The sequence below is a fragment of the Monodelphis domestica genome, chromosome 3 (genome assembly GCF_027887165.1).
Source record: "Monodelphis domestica isolate mMonDom1 chromosome 3, mMonDom1.pri, whole genome shotgun sequence".
NCBI lineage: Eukaryota > Metazoa > Chordata > Mammalia > Didelphimorphia > Didelphidae > Monodelphis > Monodelphis domestica.
The window spans coordinates 350,844,486-350,852,915 of NC_077229.1; positions in this window are offsets into that span (position 1 = coordinate 350,844,486).

Genomic DNA, 8,430 nt, shown 5'->3' on the forward strand with positions numbered 1-8,430 from the left:
CTTGCAACTTTTATTTATTTGTAGTATATATGATATATCTGAATTTGGTGAGTAATTGGACTAACCTTTACCTCATTTGCTATTTTTGAAAGCAACTATTCTGGTTTTGTCAAACAAGAAAGATTATAATATAGTTAGTCACTTAAATCTTTTACTTTGCCTCACTACATATTCTTTGTGTTGCCAAAGATGAAGATATAAAGCAAAAATTACCCTCAATTAGATTTGATTCATTTCAACATATTCAATGTGGTAGGCGATACAGAGACTAAAAAAGCACAGTCCTAGCTCTCAAAGATTTTACATTATAGGATGGAGATCAAAACTGAAAAATCACCAATCACACTTGAATTCTTTCAGCCACTGACTGAAGTTAAAAGATTCATGCCCTAAAATATCAGATGTCAATTTGGGCACTATTTTTGCAGAAATCTTCCAATCATTCTCTATTTATTGGGGGTTACAGTCTAAAATGAGCTATGAATCATGTACCCAGGAGAGATAAGAGTGACTATCACAGTTGTAGTCAATGAAAGAAACATCATGATGGTCTGAAATTAGTTTGAATGAAAAAGATCAATTGCAATTAAAATGATGAATAAACATTATTCTCTTTGGTATTTTCTTTTGTAAATCAGTACAACAGTATAAGGTAGAAAGCTCAAAGAAGCCATCATGATTTTGTCAAAGAGAGTCATAGCCATGGTTTGATACTATAATTCAGTTTTTAATGACGTCTTCTCTTTATAAGACCAGCTATGTGAGAAATTAATGTTAATGGGTTTGGGGAAAAGTGTAAATTGCAATATACTTTGGAAAATAAACTCACCTGGAGTTAAAAAATGAGGACATTTTGAAGAGTAGAAAAATATTTTTTTCTTGTATATATAACAAGGGAAATAATTTGAGCATTTGATCAATTTGAAAATATTCTCTGCCAACTTTGAAAAGCACAGAAGCACCAAAGTAGTTAGAAAGTAGAAGCCTTTAGTCAGGAAAAAAGGAGACAGTGCTCTGATGGCCTCCACACAGAGTCATGGGCAAAGAAACACACAGAGACAAGCTCTGGGATTGTGACACCACTGTCTCCAGGAAAATGTACCTCAAAAAGGGATTTTCCAATGACCTGAAGAATTTAAGGTCTTATATATGTTTTGGAGGATAAGAAAAAGGAAGGACAATTGATTGGCTTACAAGGAGACAAGGGAAGGATAATTTCAGCTAGAGTCTGGACTATCTGGGAGGCATAGATACAATTATATCCACTAATTCTATCTAGTCTGAGATCATTGGGTTTTTAAAGATTTGTTGTTCAGTCTAAGACAAGGGTCAGTCTGGGATTTCCATCAAGGTAAATTCTGAAGGGATGAAGGTAAATCTGAGAGTTTCATAATACAAGGTCATTGTCTCTAATCAACTCCATGGGGAAATCATCAACTTCTTGGACAAGACTGAATCCTCCTCAGTAAATAATCGAGATGGAGGCAGTTTAGGCATGGAGGACCAATTAGAAAAGTTTCCTGTATTTCCTCATCAGGGGGTTAGGGTACATGCATGTCTCTGTGGTAAATGCCCTTCTTGCCAAAGTACATTACATAGAATTTGAATAAGTTGCTTTGAAGATACATATAAATAACATATAAAAGACTCCCATCCATATAGGTATACAAACATGCACATACATGAATATTCCTATACACACCTACACATGTAAAGCAGGTACATATAGATATGCACCATGTATACATATGTTCATACGTGCATATATGTGGACATGTAAATATATACACATACATTTTATGAGCATTTTCACAATGTGTGTATATGTGCCTATATATAGTACACATAGTTATACATGCATACTCTAAATGCAATGCATATATGCACACATAGTCATGCATAAAAACATATGTAAATTATACATATATTTATATGTATGTATAGATATGTACATATATATGTGTTCACATATTTGAACTCTGATTTATTTCAAAATGCTGAATTTAATGAAGCAACATATTATCTCAAAAAGCTTACTTAATTAGATTCAAAACAGTTCTTAAAATCCTTTGGGCCATAGACAGTTTTCAAAAGACATCAAGATACTGCGTTGAGGATGAACTCTAAAAGTCCATGTCTAAAATAAGTATCCATTATAAATATAGATGACTACATTTCTTATTATTCCCAATATAAGAACTCTAGGCACACTTTTGAAGAAGATTCTTTGTCCTTGAAATTTTCAATTCTTCACATTCTTCCTATTTCAGCATGTTTCTCCAATGCTCAGTATATCCCTATTTACTTTCAGTTTCCCCAGGACTCCCTTTTTATTTCCCATATAGGCTTGCATTTCTTTTTTGTCCTTTCTGTGTCTATCAATATTTATTTATCCCCTGTCTCATTCCTAACAATTTTTTCTATCTATCTAATCAGGAAAAATGTTCATGTGATCATATTATTGGGTTAGAATATGATTTGAGATTGGTATCTTTTGGGACTCCTGAAATCATATCACGAGGTGACTATCTACTTAGCTTAATGAAATTACTCCATATATTATTGTTAAGGGGGAACTGGAGAATCAATGGATTTGGGCAAGAAATGGATTCATTATTCAAACAGAAATAGCCATGAAAATCCATGAACATTATAAAAGAAAGGAACAAGTTAGTAACTAGTAAATATCATTAGAATCTACTTGACAAACATTAATGCATGACTGACAGAATCCAATAGAGGAAAAGTAGTCCTTACATTTATAATCATCCAGGATCAGATAACTTGTAAGTTTTTTGTGTCTTCTCTCAATTCAACTAATTGAAAATTGAATTAACTGAAAATATTCTGAGAAGTGAAAAAACCATGGGATTAGACATCTTCGCTTGTTCCAAACCATTATTTCTTATTAATGCTCAGGGTTCTTGGGAAGCAAAGCAAAACAGATGTGGGCTCATAGAATTTGACTTAGCCTGGAAGTCAGGAATCCTAGATTATAGTACTAGTGGTGCCAATTATGAGTTTCTGCCAATTGTATCATTTGGAATTAATTGATATCAATGGGACTGCTACATCTACAACTTTGAATGGAATTTAAGATTTTCGTTTCTGTCACAGATCTCCATTGCTTAAATGCAAAAGAAAATTCAGTTCAACAAATATCTGAGTGTTTATTCCATGCAAAACAACATTCTTTTCAATTACCCTAAAATGAAGTAGTAATAACAGCTAGAAATGTAGTTAATACCTGAAGATGTCCCCACTCCCCCCAGACTTTTCCTCATAATAGCTTTGAAGGACAGGAAATTAAAGTCTTGCCTTTACCATTTTCCAGATGAGGAAATGTACATCTCAAGACATTTTGAGTTGTCCATGCTGACAAAACCAGTAACTTTCTAAGACAGTCTTCAAACTTATCTCTCTTCACTCCAGGTTCAACCCATTACTATGCCAGATTGAACTTTTAGAGAATACCTTGTCCCTGCAATTCCTTTGGCAATGAGTAATGTGATTTCCCTTCTTACCATTGAGAGGCAGTGTGGTTTAGTGAAGAAATGCTGGAATAGTATAGACAAGGTCAAATTCCTCTGACCAATGTGTCAACGAATAAACATTTATTAAGTGCTCAGTATGTACTAGGTGTTGTGTTAAGCAATGACCACTAATGTCTGTGTGACTTCTGTTCTCATTTATCTTCACCAAATTTCTCTTTTTTCTCCTCATGAAAAGTACCCACCTTACATAATTATTATTAGGAAGAAATGAGCTGATGTTGGTAAGGTGATTTGCATATTTAAATTTCTACATAAGTACAAACTACTATTTTTGTTGTGTTGTAATGGTGAAGACGTATTTTATTGCTATATTTTTGTGGCTTTCTCTCTTCAACAAGGTTGTAAAATTTTTTCAGAGCAAGAACTATATTTTGTTCACCCTTTGCCCTCTCCCCATTTGCTCCAGTGACTTTCACATGATTGTACTTGATGTAGAGCTGATTATGAAGTGGACCAATGTGGGAAACAGTTTCTGTTGAGGACTGTTAACTGTATTTGCCAGACAATCCAAAAAGCCCTAGCTTCCTCATTTTCCTTGCAAGCTGTTGCTCAGAAGACAGCTCAGTCCATAGAGTGCTGGCTGAATGTGCTCTGCCTTTGAGTGATAGGTCAGAGGCTCTACACAGTTATGATCCCTGGGCACATCTGAGGAGTCTTCTTTCCAAATCAAGTGAATGAGGGCTGTCTGCCAGCATGTGCTGAAGATCTGTTTATTCTCTGGCTCTTTTAGGGGGAAAAGATCCAGAAAATGGAATTAGGGCATTGAAGTAACTGACAGAATCTCTTTTTTGTTAAGATATTGAAAATTCACATATTCTTCTAAACATGTTAACATCTCTTGTTGTCTTACAAGGAACAAATCTCTGCTTATTCCTTTGTGACATTTCTGAAATCTCTCCTTTGTATGCCTTGACAGTAGAGTAAATGAAGACTTAACACAGAGCCTTGGCACATAACAAGTGCTTAATAAATGCTTGTCAATGACATATTTTAGAAGGACAGATTATGGCTTTGGGAAAGTATTGGGTTTGGAGTCAGATTATGTATTCTAATCCTCACTGATAATTACTTATAATGGTGCCTTAGGGGGGTAAATTAACTTTTCTGAACCTCTGTTTATTCATGTGAAAATTAAAAATTAAAATAAATGAATTTAGAGGGTCCTTTCAGCTTAAATTCTATCATTCAAGTATTCTGGGGACAGGTTTTGTTTTGTTTTTTTTAATAGCAATTCCATAAACCTTTTACTCAAACCAAGGTCTTAATCAAGGATTATCACTTTGAGCGAAGTTTTGCTAGATCATTTTCAAACTAACATTGAGGAGAAAGCTGTGAAAATCTGAATGAAGGACAATCATGATGAAGAGTTTACTCGAATTCTGAAATTCGTTTTTACAGTTATTGATTAGTGGGGGCCAATATGCTAGTAGGTAGCTCTGAAGACTTAAATAAGTCTTGTTTTTAACACAAAAGTCACTTAACCCTGTAGTTCTCCTGATGCCTAAATTATAGAGGAGATTCCAATCTTCATTTTTATAGGAGTTTTCTCATCCATAGTTTCCTACATTAATGAATTAACAAATCTGATTAAAAAGGAAAATATTGACATTAATTATGATGATTATTAAACATTTTTATTTTAATTAACTCTACTATTTGGAATAGTTCTCTTACCCACCCCTCTTCCAAAAACCTAAATAATATAAACTATTATTAAATATAAAAAATAGATTCAAATTTATTCTTGACCTTTGAGTGACAACATATCTGTATCTGTTTTGTAAGGGGTTAGAAATGTGAGGGTTTTTTATAAAAGGCTCGACTGGATTATTTAAGAATAAGGTCACCAGGAATTTAATTAATTCCATAGAGATTTATTTTAACAATTTATTTATAAGATATAGAGTGAAAGTAAGAAAATCAGAGAGAGAATAGGGTAAGATATTTAGCCTATACCCTTAGTATTTTGCTCTGGCCCCTAGTTCAACCCAGTAGGGTTAGTTAGTCCTTAGTTAGTTAGTTAGTTACTCCAAAGCTGGAGGTGGCTCAGCCTTGAGTCAAGGACCTGGGGATGCAGGAAGTCTCTCTCAAGAGGGTAGGTGTTTCCTGAGGCTAATCTCTTAAAACAATCCAGGAAAGGAGTCAGCCTTTTTCACTCATCACGTGTCAGTCCAAAGTGAAACAGTCTGAGATCACAAGCCCACACTTGTCCGAAGTCAAGTCCAGGACCAAAGAGAGAAGACCCCCTCATAGGAAGTTCTTGGAATTTTTAAAGATTGTTTTTTGTCACTTCCTGTGACTTCCTTCATTTGACATGTACCAATTACAGCTAAAGATGCTAGACAGACACACAGATAGATGTCTATTTATTGCCCTCCTACAAGATATTTTCAAGGGGTAGCCATTTGTAGATAATAGACAATTGTGAAAAATATTCAAAATATTATATAGATTATAAAAAAACTTACTCATTAGCTTTCTTTTTCCTCTTTATTTAAATGAGGCTTCCATAACCTAGTTAGATTCTCTTTTTCAAAGGCTTTATATTTCACTTTCTAGCTCAGCACCAATTTTAAAATTTGAATTACAAAACCTTGAAAGGACTTTTTACTATGCAAATATAAATAACAGTAAAAAGAACACAAGTTGATGAATTTGACTCCTTAAGTCAATTAGAAATTTTTAAAACTCATTCATAAAATGTAAATATGAATAGAGTATGTTGATATTGCAACCAAATTATGGCAATATGTCACCACAATTTGGCCATACATAAACCATATTCTCTCATTTTTTTTTTGAAATCACATATGAGATTACATGAATTTAAATAAGTTCATGATATCTTAATTATGGCTTATTTGTGGGTAGTGGAATTTTTTACATTTTTTTCACATTGTGACCTATATAGATTAAGGTCAAATATTCCCCTTAACACTTTGAAAGTTTTAATTTATTCACTTGAAAAATATTTCTGAATTTGAAATATTAAATATTACTGCCATGGGCAGAGAGAATCTCCTAGAAGGGGAAAGTAAAAATTTTCTTTCTTTCTTTCATCCTTCCTTTCTTTTTTTACATAAGTGAAAATGAAGCTTATGGTTGTAGAGTGACAGTAAAGCAGAGAATAGAGCAAGATGAGGGTTTCTAAAGGGTGCTATGGTGAAGGAAGACAAAAATATGCTTCAGAAGGTGTTACAAGGAAAATGGAGACACATCAAAGGGCATTAGAAGGGTGTGAAAGTAGGACTTGGAATATAAACTTCTAATATTATGGAAATATATTTCATGGTCCTTTTCAAATGGTAAATCATCCACCTGGGAAATAAGATTCTTTTGAATCTATATTTTTATTCCTTTCTATAAGTGCTTATATAACCTTTCTTTTCTTAGTGTATGTGTTTGTTTGGAAATGGAGACAGATGAGTCTAGAGAAGCAACTGGGTACTAACAATGTCACAGATCATGTTAAATGACCACCAATCTCATAACAGAAAAGAATAGTTGTGAAGGAGCAGTCTTTACTGGGAGGGCATCCCCAGGCTTCCCTCTGGGTAATCTGCTTTTGCCAAATAAAAATTCTTGAATTGAGATGATACTGGTGTGAATTTTCTTGGAAGATTAAAAAACCACATCTTTTCTTGTGGGGGAATGTAGGAAAGAGACAGAAATATATAAATTCGCATTTGGATTTTCTCAGAAGTGTTAACTTGATCCTTTATGGAACAGTTGTTTTTTTTGTTTGTTTGTTTTTGTTTTTGTTTTTGTGGGGGAAGGGGGGTGGTGGAGACAAGAAAAATAAAGGAAAAACACACCCAACAAAACTCTAGTTGATTGACTGACTGCCTACGAATACAAACTTGTCTTTAGAAGTCACCAGGAGAGAAACTAATCATTCATTATAATTAGGCAACAGTGAACAGCCTCCAGGAGCTTCTACCTTAGCTAGTTTTGATTTGAGAAAACTCATACAAAGCAGACATGTTTTTTGAGTTAATCTAACAATGGCATGTATAGTTCAAATGAGGGAAACCTATTGCCTCGTTAAAATTCTCTTGTTTAATTTCTGAATAAAAAAATTAAAAACAGTAAAAAAAATTAAAGTTCTCAATGAATAATGGAGCCCATTTTTTCTCCTTCAAAATTTTGTGAACATAAATAATCCCTAATCAGAAGAATATCCTACTGGTAATCAAAAAAACTAAATTTCAATGCTGGTGTATTGCCTTGGACTTCTTTTACTTTAATTTTATGAGTTTCAGTTTCCTCATCTATATACTAGGTTTTTATTTTGAACTCCAGATTTCAGAGGGCTGATGGTGAAATTTAATATGCAAAGTAGATATAATTATATAGATAGTGCTTTTACATTATTTCTTCTATGCAATTTAGTATCAACTTCATTTTATAAACCTCCATATACTTGAAATACTTCATCAAATCATTTACCTTCTTCTTTTTAAGAAAACCAATCTTTTTTGTTTTAATATATTTACAGGCAATATTTCCACTCATCCTGTTCTCTATTGTACATAATCTCTACAATCATTTTGGACACTCTTCTTTGAACTTTCTCATTTCTTCATATCATTTTGAAAGTTTGGTGGCCTAAATTGTACAGAATAATCTAACAAAAATGTATTATTGCAATAGTTAGAAACACGTCTTTTTAAAAAATTTTTTAGAAACCATCTTTTAATAATTCCCAGAAATGCTAGTACCCTTCAGAGTTATAATATATTAGTGATCATTTTTTGGCTGTGGACAATTTTGATGCTAGTACCACACTTTTCCTTCTGTTTTATTCATATCCAAGTTGTCTCATGTTTGTAGTATTTGGTGTCCTAGAGACAAATGATTTTCTATACAATGCTAG